The sequence below is a fragment of the Apteryx rowi genome, unplaced genomic scaffold (assembly GCF_003343035.1).
Source record: "Apteryx rowi isolate R43461 unplaced genomic scaffold, aptRow1 scaffold_33, whole genome shotgun sequence".
Classification (NCBI taxonomy): domain Eukaryota; kingdom Metazoa; phylum Chordata; class Aves; order Apterygiformes; family Apterygidae; genus Apteryx; species Apteryx rowi.
The window spans coordinates 2,811,048-2,823,567 of NW_020449752.1; the positions used below are offsets into that span (position 1 = coordinate 2,811,048).

The 12,520-nt window shown below is 44.2% G+C and overlaps 1 protein-coding gene across 2 annotated transcripts in view; it reads right to left on the reverse strand.

Moving 5' to 3' along the window:
- The window catches only part of ST14 (suppression of tumorigenicity 14), a 42,770-nt gene extending 30,470 nt beyond the window's left edge, over positions 1 to 12,300 (reverse strand). The window contains exons 1-3 of one of the 2 annotated variants that reach the window (XM_026071698.1): positions 12,279 to 12,300; positions 9,074 to 9,387; positions 730 to 882 (exon numbers count right to left, since the gene is read on the reverse strand). The gene's annotated coding sequence lies outside the window, so the exon portion shown is untranslated. Of the gene's footprint in view, positions 1 to 729; positions 883 to 9,073; positions 9,388 to 10,236; positions 10,253 to 12,278 lie in introns of those variants that run through there. The other variant, XM_026071696.1, reaches the window with a different exon arrangement.
- Positions 12,301 to 12,520: the final 220 nt, after the last annotated feature.

The following is a 12,520-nucleotide window of genomic DNA, read 5'->3' on the forward strand; positions in this document are numbered from 1 at the left end:
CTAACACGCCCAGGAGCAAGACTGGCAGCAAACTCACCCAGCAGAGTTCAGTCTGTCAGAGGTGAGACATAATATTTGTCCATGGACTGAAGGAAAGCCCCCAGCTTCCCTCCAGAAGAGGACAGGGAGTCATTGGGAAACCTGCCTCACCTTGCAACTGATCCCAGCTACAGAGACATGAGAGCATGTCTCTTGAACTATCAGTGGGCTGGGAACAGTGTGAGCAAAGTCATATACGAGATTAAGCTCCTGGGCAGCAACAACAGTAGTAAAAGCTTGTGGGACACGACATTATTTGGGCAGAAATAGCTATGAGGGGAACACTGTTTCTGCCTTGATGCTGTTTATTTATCCCCTTCCTTAGAAACTTTCCATTTAGTGCTGCAGGAGCAAAAGCAGAACAAGGCATCCTGGGGAGAACCGGGACACTGCCCCAGACAAAAGCTGATCTTTTCACTGACCAGCAGCCTTTGGCATGGATGACAAAGAGAGCTGCAGGAGGGTTCTYCAGGCTCAGCAGGAGCTGGGAACCACTGCTGTGCACGAGATGAGGTACTGCGAACCCACTGAGCAGCAGCAGCTCTCCTCTAACTAATACACGTTACCTCTATGCTGTGGAAGAGAAACGTAGTTTGTTCCAGGATGGAGCAGCAATGACAAACATGGCAAAGGTGAACCTCTGCCACAGGGGTGCAAGGACCATGCAGGAAGAGGCTGTGTACCACGTACCACTGCAGAGTGGAGCTGCTTTCATGTCACACCACAACTCTCCTGCGTGGCATCTGAATCATCACTTGTCTGGGCTGCATCGTGAGGCAGGTGCTCAGTATTCACAGGGAAGTTGTGACTGCAAAAAAGCCAGGGAGAGCCGTGCAGATCTTGCTGCAAAGGAAAACATGTTTTGAGGGAGTGCCTAGCATCTGCAATAGCGTTCACAGCAGGAGGCAGCAGTACAAAGTACAGTGGTGGAGACTGCAGATTAACAAAGACAAGTGAAGAGCTAAATATGACCTTCCTGGAAGCAGAATAGGTTTCTCCGGCTTCTCTGTAGGGCACAGGTAACTTTGGGTATTTGCTTCGGGGCTTTTTGACTCACACTTTCATAACAAAGTCATCTCTAACTACTTTCCCTGAAAAACTTTATCGACAACTAGGGAATCAGTATGATTTTGGCATGAAGCTATAGCCTACATTTAAACCCAGTTACCCAAAGGAAAAACATACAATAGACTTCCTATCTTAACTCCCCAGTGTGTGGACCAGGAAGCCCYCTAAGCTCAGCATTCTCCAACCCATCTCCACACACCCATGTCGCCTCCTGTAAGATGCCCGTGGCTAAGCCGAAGGCATTCATTCTGTACAAAGACAGCCTGACTGTCCCTGCAGCAGGCACTGTTAGGGCCTTTTCCCCCCAGCAGGAGAGATGGAGTGTATGGGGACAGTTCACCTGCCCGCAATGTTGTAGCTCAATGCTTTGGACTTAGGTTTTGCTCACGCCAATGTGACCCTCATGGCTTGCAGTCACTAGTGTGCACCTGAGAGCAAGGTGCATTCACCGTGGCAGGCACTCGCAGGGCAGCACCAGCATGGCCCAGGAGAAACCCACCTCATGGGCCAGTTTCAGTCGGACACGCCATGGACATGGCTTGGATTCTGGAGTTGAGACTTCACTCAGACTTACAGGTTCTGGCTTGAGGCCACAAAAGGAAGTCAAGTTAAAGGACAGTAAAATGAAACTGAATTAAAGGAAGGAACACAAGTAATGCCTGAGAGCAGAGAGCTCAGATAAGCCAGCGGTAGACAGATTTCACTTTGGACCTATAGCCAGAGCACAAGGTCTCACAGAAAAACCTGCATGGAAGCAAGCAGCATCTGTCATCAGCCATTGATTCATCTAGTAACAAACGCGGAGTTACTGCAGTACAAAGAACCTCATCTATAACTTTCTCCTGGTGAGGTTCTGGAGGGGACACAAAAATCTAGAGGATCCTCACCCAGAATATTGTATCTATTTAACTAAAGGTTTTTAACTTGTTTGGGCCAAAATTGTATCTTGTCCCTTTCCATAGCAACAGGGTGAGCTTTTTCTTGCTGGGTTTCTTCTTTTAAAGGCAGACYTCCTTACTGGAAGTTTTGACATCCAGATCCCTGAAGTTTGTTTCTGAAAGACTAATTCTTCTCATTGGCTTTTGAAAGTGCAAAATGAGCRGTGCTATCTGATATCAAGACAAGAAGGTGAGAGAAAGATATAGGCGCTGTTCCAGAACAGTAGTAGATGAACTGCAATTAAATCCTAGTAAATTGAGACTTTACTGAACATCTGTAGGAGGACAACACTTGGCTAGTGAAAAAARGAAAGAAAAGAATCACTGATCTCAGCATTTCCAGATAGGTCACGCAGCCAAAAGGGTGACCACACCTGACTTAAAGAATAATTCACCTATTGTGTAAGGGCAGAAGTAATCCTCATCCTCCATTCTGTCTTGTTCCGTGGAGGATTTAGACCGACGGATGTGAGGTAGCATCTCACTTGTGTTTCTGTGAGAATCAGACCACTGGCCAGCACTGAGTTCTGTCCTAAACAAGTTAGGAGAGCCTGGACAGACAGAGGAGCTGGGTGGTCTGGAAGAGTCACTGGCAAACAGTATCTCATTGCCAGCAACCTGAACAACTCCGCTTGAGCAGGAGAAAGGCAGCCTGACTGTGGCAAACTGCTGGCTGACAGGAACATGACARAGTTCCATAAAATCACTGACAGCCCTTTGAACAGGACTTAATCCAACTCTATCACATCACCTATTTCATCAGGAGAGAAAATACTTAGCCTTACAGCACAAGTTGCACAAATACTGACAGTCTGTCCTCAAGAAATTCAACCAAAGTCACAAGTCTATCAGCAGCTCTGGAATTACCAATCTCATGGTAAGGCAGTCTGGCTACCCTTTGGGGCAACAACAGTATGGTTTGGAAGTGCTGTGCTATATTGTTCCCAGAAAACGATTCAGCATATGTAAACCAGCTCGACCTCTCCATCTGTCATTACACAGGACACTCCTACCTTCTCCTCCAAGCGCTCTCTAAAATCCCTATTTATCAGCCCGAGTTCAGGTTAAGTTCTTTCTCATCTTCCCAATGAATGTTTGCTGCTCAGCAGAATGTAGTGAAGTAATTTCCAGAACAATGTATTAGTGCCAGAAGGGCAAGTGGAGAAACCACAAGTGGCAGCCGGTAGTTTATACTGCATCGGTGACTCGTGTCATGTAGCCTTAGCGGGTTCTTGTCCCCTCAGTGGATATTCCTTAGCCAGTCACACCTGAGCTCACGGAGGGACACAAGCATCTCCAGCAGATAGTTCAACACCTCGTGAAATGTGTCTGACATACCACCAAACTGAAATTCATCCAGGCACCTATTTCACAGGATGAAGTGATCCCAGTGCCAATCCAGCTGAATCATTAGTGGGTTGCAGCAGGCTTCGTGCTGGGGCACCTAATACCCACCCACGCACACCGCTCTGATCAGAGCTCTTTCAAACGTACAAGCACAAAGCAGGCACAGATGCTCCGTGGGGTGCTCTGGCTGACCCAACAGAAACACAAGCATGTGCCATACCCAATTTAGATCCAATCTAACCTGTTACATGCAAATTTGGTGGTAATGATTCCTAAACTGCAGCTTCACTCTAGACAACATGCAAGTACTGCTGGTCACAGAGAGCAGACCTTTCTTGGGAGCCTGTAGAGTGTCATAATTCAAATCCAGGTTTTAATTTTTAAGGAAAAACAGCCAAATGACCTTAAGCAACAGTGGCAGAAGATGGCATACCAAAGAGTTCCCTCCCTCTTGGCTTGTGTCAAAACCTATCAGTAGCTCTCTTCTTTATAATGTTAGCTGTGCCACACAAAAAAAGCACAAAAAATGGCCTTAACAGTGGAGACATGTGGCCTGAAATGGCCTTTCTTTTTCTGCTAGTTCTGCTGCAAATTCCAGCCAGCCTAGGAAATGCTATACCCTTGCAGACTGGTGAAATTGGAGAATGTGGAAAACTCAAATGTGCTGGAAGGGGCAGGAATTTTGGTCAGCCTGTTTAAACTTCCGATTTTTGCTAATATTTCTTGCTTGTTTTATTTGAAAGAAGCCAAAGATCTTTGGCAAAAAAAGCTAGACATCCACAATGACAAGTTTTTAAAAATCAAGGCCTCCTTATCCCTATCCCCAAACCAAGCCTTAATTTCCCATCATCCTAAATATCTCCTAGGCACTCTAACAGAATAGGAAAGGAAGCTAATTAAAAACAATTAGCCTCTGCAGATGACTTTGAATCAGAAAAAGCAAGCTGTGCCAGCAGACAGCTACAATGCAAAACTGAGCAAATGGCCAGAATTCTTGCCTGGACTCGCTCTTCGGTGGGGATTGGATTCACTCAGTTCAGCCACTCCCTCTCGCTACAAATGCGTGTTATAACCAGGAGTCTGGAGGAGACTTTTATATACTATTGCAGATACTGGGAATATAGCAACTACAGGCATGAGGAACCACCTTTTGCCATGGCCTGTTTTGAAAGAGTTACTTCACRGATTTCCCCGCTCCCTAAGATTGCAGAACTACCCAGCCCTGCACCAGCCCCAGCTCACAGACAACCCAGAATTTAAGGAGAAGTGTACTTTTRTCTCTGCAGCAGACGGGACAGAAAGTGAACCAACTGGTGCAAATCATACAGGTAAATCCCTTCTCTTCCTTCCATGAATGAATGGTATCAATTCTATTCTTCCGTAGTTACCTGGGGTTGAGCTGGTCAGACTGAGCATGGTCTGCGAAGGGGCAGAAGCATTTGTGTGGCAGAGGCCAGCCACTGGAAGGTGAGTTAGGGCAGGCCAGGGCTGCCCACTGCCCAAGAAGCTTTGGCAGTAGGAGGGAAAGGCTTTTGTGAGAATAGAGCCCTTGGAAGTGTTTGGAAGAACTGTTTTCCAGTGCCATTTCTGTAGCCACAGGACATCTTTTATCTAAAGCTCTTTTCCMAGCTTCCTAGTGGTTCTCTCTACAGCCCTCGGCAATAGCAAGCTAGCAAAGAGAGCAGGAAAAAAAAATCTTGGCTGCATGCTCTTTTTTTCCTTAGTAATGTTTTGAATCTACTAACACTGTCCTGTCTGCAGCAARCCCTCTCTGCATTGCCATTAGCAAGCAACAAACACCTGAAAGAGTGAATTTAGGTAACAAAGGATCTCACACTTGCACCACTTTAAGGAAACACAAGAGGCAAGAAGRGTGAATGGGCTGGTGACAGTGGCACACAGAGTCCCTGCAGGACCAGGGGGTCAGGAGCTAAACTAATGAGGTGGGAAAGTGAGAGCAGAGATCACAGGAGTGAATAGGTAAAGAAGYAGAAGGAGCATGAGTCTTATATTTTTAGTAATGCCCTTAATAAAGCACAACAAGGGCACAGTATGATGTGAGGCGCAGGCGCATTTTATCAGACRAGCTTAATCCCTAAAGCATCGCAGATGCCATACCTTTCTAACTTTAATGGAAATTGTTAYGGCCCTCCTTGCTTAGCACTGCCAAGCACACTGCAATAAACAGCATGAGTATTGAAAATGTTATAACTCTGCCTGCTCTATTTCTCAATTYCTTTCAAGTAGCTCAGGAGTGGTCTTTGGAAAAGTAAGAGTTCAAGGTTTGAGATGTTTATGGTTTTGTCAGAGGCAAAACATAGCATTAATTTTATGAAAAAGACACCAATTCCTTCATGCATTGCTGCTAATGCTATCAAATGAAGCAAGAAATCTGTTTTTATCTGTTTCTTTTTAGAGTTTTTCATTATATTTCTGTTAAAATATTTCTGCTGCTTAAGCAAAAGAGTTGCACTGTTTAGCTGTGGATAAAAACAAGCCTCTTGAAACCTTCCCTTGGTAAGCTCTTGCTCCTGCACACCTTGGAGCAAGCTCTGGTGCTGGAGACATGCCTTTTGCCAACCTGCCTGAAAACCATCCAAATGTAGCTAAGCTGTAACTCTGAAAGGAAAATGATTCTTCATACATGATCATCAAATCAAGACTGATCTTGATTGTTAAGCTCTCTGCTGACAGGACATACCTTGGGAATGTGGAAACGGGAGTCAAGGAACTGACACGACTTTCAGGGAAAGTGTGGCTACATCCCTACTGCCCCGTCTCTTGCAGCCTTCTTGCCCTCTGCCTGGTATTCCTCCTTTTCTTTCGCTGGTTTGCTGCCAACTCCTTCCCCCGGTTTTCCCATGAAATCCTATCATTCCATTTATCTTCCCTCACCAACATAACATGTGATTGTCAAACTCATCCCTGCTTTCACTTCCTCCACTCCCTATGGAGTAAGCTGGTGGAGAATAAAGGCCAGGAAGTACCAAGTGGCTTCCCCAAGGTCACAACGGGCACCRTGTGAAGGAGTGAACGGCAAAGCACTATTTTTCCCTAATCCCATTAATAGAAAATTTTGAACTGTTTTGCCTGAAAATTTCCCCCAAACTTCAGCTGGAGGCAGATACCTAGCATGGAAAATTTCAGCCCAAACAATTAAAGCTTGGTGAAATTTTAAGCAAACACAGTGGAAAGTACTGAGCAACCTTATCCGTTGCTATTGCTACATGAGATAGTGAGAATATTCTTTTTTAAAACTGCCACCTTGTTATCCACCTAGTATTTCTGGCTCTCGGGAAAATAACAGCCTCACACATTCAACTGGTAATTGCCAGCACAAGAAATCCTTTCTGAGGAAGTAATTAACATCTGCAAATCCATCACCTGTTCTGGTTCTATTGCCAATGTCTACCTGGAAATAATATGAAACAACTTATTTGGAAGCCAATTAATTGTTGCTCTCTGAGATGCTTGACTTATATTTCAAAAAAACAGCAAAAACATAAGCAGGGATTAAATCCAGCATTAATGCAACAAACCCTAATCCTTCTTGCCAAAATTGTTAAAATCTAGGTGCATGGATGTAGTCAAYGAAAGCTGCTTGGACAACTTAAAAAATCAGGCCGATATGGATTGGTGCAGGGGAGAATCACCGACTCTGTTGGTCTGCTATAAATACCAACATAACATAATAGCCTGCTCTGTGTAAGAGTTTTAAAACTAAAGAAACACCATCGCTTTTTGACACTGAGATCTTTTTATCTTTTCATAACATCTAGTGATGAAAAGCTTTGAAGGCCATGCCCTTCCAGGCTCTGACTTCCTAGGACTAGGACTCCTGTGGTCTGTGAAACACCCCATCAAGCATTTCATGCAAAAAGAGAGTAAAAACTTTAGCACCAATAAGTATTTTCAGTATCTGGAGGTCCTTGAAAGAGTAGTCAAGACCACCCTTTCTCTAATAGGTAAGTGCTCTATCACACGATCAGCTTTTCACCACTAGCACTATGTTTTTTCTCCCATCTGGGTAGCACCTTGGGATCAGCGTATGTCATCGCAAACAACAAATACCAAGTTTCCTACATAATGGGAAAGGAAAGAGAATCTGCCTACTGGGTTTTGAAGGACCTCTCCTGTCGTATCACATAGATTAGCTTTAAGAAGATGTATCTGCCTTTTAACTTCAGAAAGATTGACAGATTTGTACAGTTAAGACAACCAGTCTCACTGCTTCTGTCAGCAGTACAGGTCCTCTCCATGTGTGATTAATAATGACTAATATAATAATTAATACTGAAAAAGCACTTGCCCAATGCTTACCTGACTATATCACGTAGTGTACAGGGCCAGCTATAGCCTAGGAGAAGGGCTTTTTGCACAGTGCCTGTATGTTGAACTTTGACTTGCCCCTCTTTGTAGTAAACCTCAAAGCTTGCCTACTTTTTCCAAATATATCCATTTGTCTTAAAAGAGATATTAACTCTCTGTACAAGCCTGGCCTATCCCAGATGGTAAAGCTGTTCTCCTTCCCTTCCCTTGATTGCTCTTTGCCCTTGGTCAGGATTTYTTCCTGGGCAGTTCATTCCCGAGGGACCCTGCTTGCATCTCTACAATAAGAACGATAACAGCTGGGTGAATTTGTTAGCCCGGACGCATGGAACCATGTACCTTGGCTACGGCCTCTCTGGCGTAGCAGAAGTGCTCAGCGCTCTCCCACTCAAGATGCTGCCTGGGCTGGACACTTCATGCTCTCCCAAGCTATGTTCATTCAAGGTTAGTAGCAACAGACAGAGACTGTAGAAGCATTGTAGCTGCTGGACTCACCCCTCTGACTGGGGATTCTTGGTCACAGCTACCTAAACACACAGACTAAGCCTTCACGTCGCCTTTCAAGGAATAGGGTGTTATTTTTGTGACAATGAAGCACTCATGGCTTTGCAAGGCTCTTGTCACCCATTCCGCCTCACATTTCTGTTGGGAAAGCCCAGCTTTGAAGATTAACACGTTCCGTCCTGCCCAGGTATCCTAACACATTTGGAACAACAACCCAGTGCATTTTATGATTTCTGGTATGCTGCTAGAATCGTACAGAGATCACAYATGATGCTGCGACAATAAAACTGACAAAAGCGGTAACAGGTTGATTGGATTAACAGCCTCCCTCTCTGCTTATCACCAGCATTAAGAATGCTTCACAGGTTTACAGGCCAGCCTAAGTGGGAAGCGTTCTTTCAGGAACACGCAGAAACAAAGCGCAGTACAACAGCTTACCAAGTTACTGCTTGTCACTCAGGCCACCCCAGCTATGAAGTAGAACACATTTCCTTCCACAAGGAAGGCAGTGCAGCAGGAGATCATCAATTCATACAGCTACAGAGACTCGATGACTTTTGACTGTCTGCCCATACCCATAGTTTCACTGTATAACTGAGGACGCAGGAAGAAAGGGAAGAGACAACTCTCACATAGGCTGACTTTCAGGCAGCTTGCTTAAGCAGGTGAAAAGTCCTTAGTGCACGTACGCTGTCTGAGCAATCAAGCAGGTTTCTGTATGAACGAGTGTTTCTCTCTGTCTTGTACATACCAAGTAGCCACTGCTCCCACAAGGACAAACAAAAAAATTTTCCCCTGCTGCTGAAAATTCATTCAGAATGGCACATCAACACACTAAAGTCACTTACCCAGTTTCAAACGCCATCATCTTTCCAGATCCTTCCTTCCAGGTCCTGGTTAACTCTTTATGAAGCATTAGCACAACAGGGAAAACAGTGTGACCTTTGGCAGGTTTGCTCTTCTGTTTTCACAGCCGTGACCACCTTGCTCTGGATCAGCACATCCACTTGTTGATGCTCCTTCCCATATTCGGTGGTGTCTTCTGTTCTCTCTTGGAAGTGCTCTTGCAAAATCGCCTGATCCTGGAGCTCTTAAAGACCAGCATGTTTCTGCGAGGATCCTGGTTCTGGCAGGTGAGTCACTCTGTTCTAGGACTTGCGACCTGGCAGACAGTGAGAATAAGCAACACTACAAGATACGGCTGTAAGGCTTACCAAGTTAGTTTGGTGAATATTTCTAGGTTCTAAGGGTGAACAAATTGGTTCTTAAAACAATTTACCTGTGATTTACCAGTTTTTAGGCCTCAAAGCATTATGTCAAGATTAACTCATGTTCAAACTGAAAATTGATAGCATTTGCAATTGAAAAGGAATTAGGACTCCTCTCAAAGCTGAAGGAGAATTTCACAGTATTCCATCGCAATCCACAGATGGGAATTCTGTTGGACTTGTGGGAAAGCAAATATCGGAGATTATTTTAAAGGCAAAGTGTTTATGCTATTTTGGCAAAATTCAAAACTTAAAAATTGTAAGAGCTCTCTCTCAGCTGACAGGCTTGTGCCTCAGACAAATGAGAGCAATTTAACAATAAAACTAAATGGAAYCTGAAAGACCTGAGTGACCTTTGTCTACCACAGTCTTCCCGCACAGTCTTGGGTGGGTCACTTTACATAAGATTCATCATCCCTAAATTAAATGTCTAAAAGCCTAAATTTGAGGTTGTCATCCATGGTTCTTTTAACAGTCAACAGAAAGAAACAGCTATATCGAGCGAACAATTCTTGCTATAAGAGGAATCTTAGAGCTCAGATGAATGGCCCTCCGGAGGCAGCATTGGCTGCAAAAGCAGCCTACGGTGAGTAATTCAGACTTCTGTACCAAGAATTTCAGTGCACAAGATTTAGATATTTAGACCTCCTTTTTAGACCTAGCCTCAATAATAGCTAAGCAAACATGTCAATACAATCTGTTTTTCAATAGCAGTCCCAAGAAAAAGGGTATCACTGACTTACCAGCCTGCTTAAAATGCCATTTCTTCTAAGCAGATCGTATTTGCTCTGTACCCACCRTGGGGTGGGTCAGGCTGGGACAGGTCTGATCATGAAAATATCATGTTCATTACCACCTGCTTCTGCTGGCATTATATGGTTATTCTGCTCCTTGTTACCCTCAGCTATGCCATCGCTTACTGGTACATAGCAGGGCTGAATGGTGGGAGGCAGGGTRGGAGAACTGGTAATCCATGGTTTGCAAAAATGACCCCATGTTTCAATACACATCCACAACCCCCCCCATTAAATGACCATACGAAGCTGTAATTCAAAAGCATCACAGCAAGGCATCAGCTCTACTGACATCACCCTGCAGCTTTTATCAAACGCGCTAGCAGGTCAATAACTCAGCACAGTGGGGCGCACAAGATAAACAGAGAGAAGATGACAAACTCCAGCGCCCACAGGCTGCCTAGCCCTCCCCATTTTTTGCACAGTTGTACAAGCAGGTGAACCAGCCCCCAAGGAGCAACTCAAAATGCACGCTGAACAGCAAAGCGTAGAAGTATGTCTCTTTTTTGAAGTCAGTAAAGACTAGAGCAGAGGACAGTGTTGACATTTAATCACTCTGCTGGTGCCAAAATGCAAATTCACACAGCTATACTTGGATACAAATAACCAGTGGAGAGAGTGAAATATTAGGCTACGCCTGAAAGGGCCAATGTAGCACAGAGGATCCACTTTGATTTACAACGTATCTACCCACATAACCATGATTCAAGTAACAGTTTCAGATTGATATAATTTGGTTGCTAGCCAGCAACAAGTTATATTAACTATACCTATGTCAATATTATTCTGTTGCAGTTGCACTAAAATATGGAAGAAGTGTATCAGACCCCAAGATACTGAGAGACTGAATTTTGTTAGAAGTTCTCACGCTCCACTCTTAAGAGCAACAGACCAGGAAGGGGATAGCTCCAACAGCCCTTTCTTCACTCTAGAATCCAGATGGATTATTAAGAAAGGATTTTCTGCCGACTGCAACAGCTGGTGGAGCTTTAGAGATTAGATCAGATTCCCACTTCTCCACAGCATTCCTATGCAATTTTAAGAGTAATTTTTAACCTCTCATTTCATTATCAGACTTGTGCTTTTTTACTTCCTGATGCCATCCAGCTCTCCAATTTCAAACGGAAAGATCCCCAGAGCTTATACAGTTTCTAATGAATACAGCAGAGCAGAAATTCAGATCTTGATCAGAATTTCAAGATGCTACTCTACTGCAAATAATGAATGTTCATAGTTTATTAATGGCATGGTAATGTTCACATGAACAGAAAATATTTAGTTGGGAAAGCTCCTAATTCCTTTAAACACTTTAAAGTTACGGGGGAAAAGAGGTATGCTGCAGCTGCGATTATTTACAAATAAGCCAGGCACAAGAACAGCATTAAAGCCACAAGACAGGTAAGTTTACAGGCATACAAGCCCTTCTTTCCAAACTACTATTCTATTCTTGCTCGCCACTTTCCTACATTAGAATAACTACAGTATTAAAAGAGCTTTCTGCTCTAGGCAGACTCCCTGTTTTCTCCTAGCACACAACAGCACGTTCTCCTTTCCCCATAGCTCTGCCCACTCTGATTTGCCAGGTCTGTAACAAGTCACCGTGCGTAAGGCTGTGGGGCAGAAGTCTAAACATCAGACTGCCATCATGTAGTGCTATGCGAACAGTACTCAGTCCGAAGGGTCCTGAAGTTAGGCAACAAGTACCAAACTCCCATCAGGCAGGACCAGGTACTAAAGCCGAGTCTACTGCCACTTTGTTCCAGTTTCTATGATTCAGTTCTGCCATGTGAAAAACAAGTAACCGTTTTTTGTATTTACCTAAAAACTCTGCCAATGACTTTAACAAATTTGGAAGATGAAGATCAACTTAAAAACATGCAAGTTGTTTTCTACTTAACTATTTGCATTTAAAAACGAACACTGGCTCCAGGGGAGTTCACTGGACTATCAGGGCATCCTAATGAGGAAGAGGACAAAGCAGCAAACAGCACCTGGAACACAGCCGAGGTAGCATGTCCTCCTCCAGGCCCAGCACACTCATACACCAGCAAACTAACTGGAGTCCTTCTCTGCCCTTCAGCCTATTGTGCAGAAGTTAGAAGTTACTTATTAAAAACAAGGGCTTTAACTTGCAATAGTTTAAGAGTTACTTTTCAACCAGAGTGGAAGCAACTCATCAGACGGGTAGCAGTTGAACCATAGAACAGGCTGTACTTTGTTCTTGAAAGCTGGT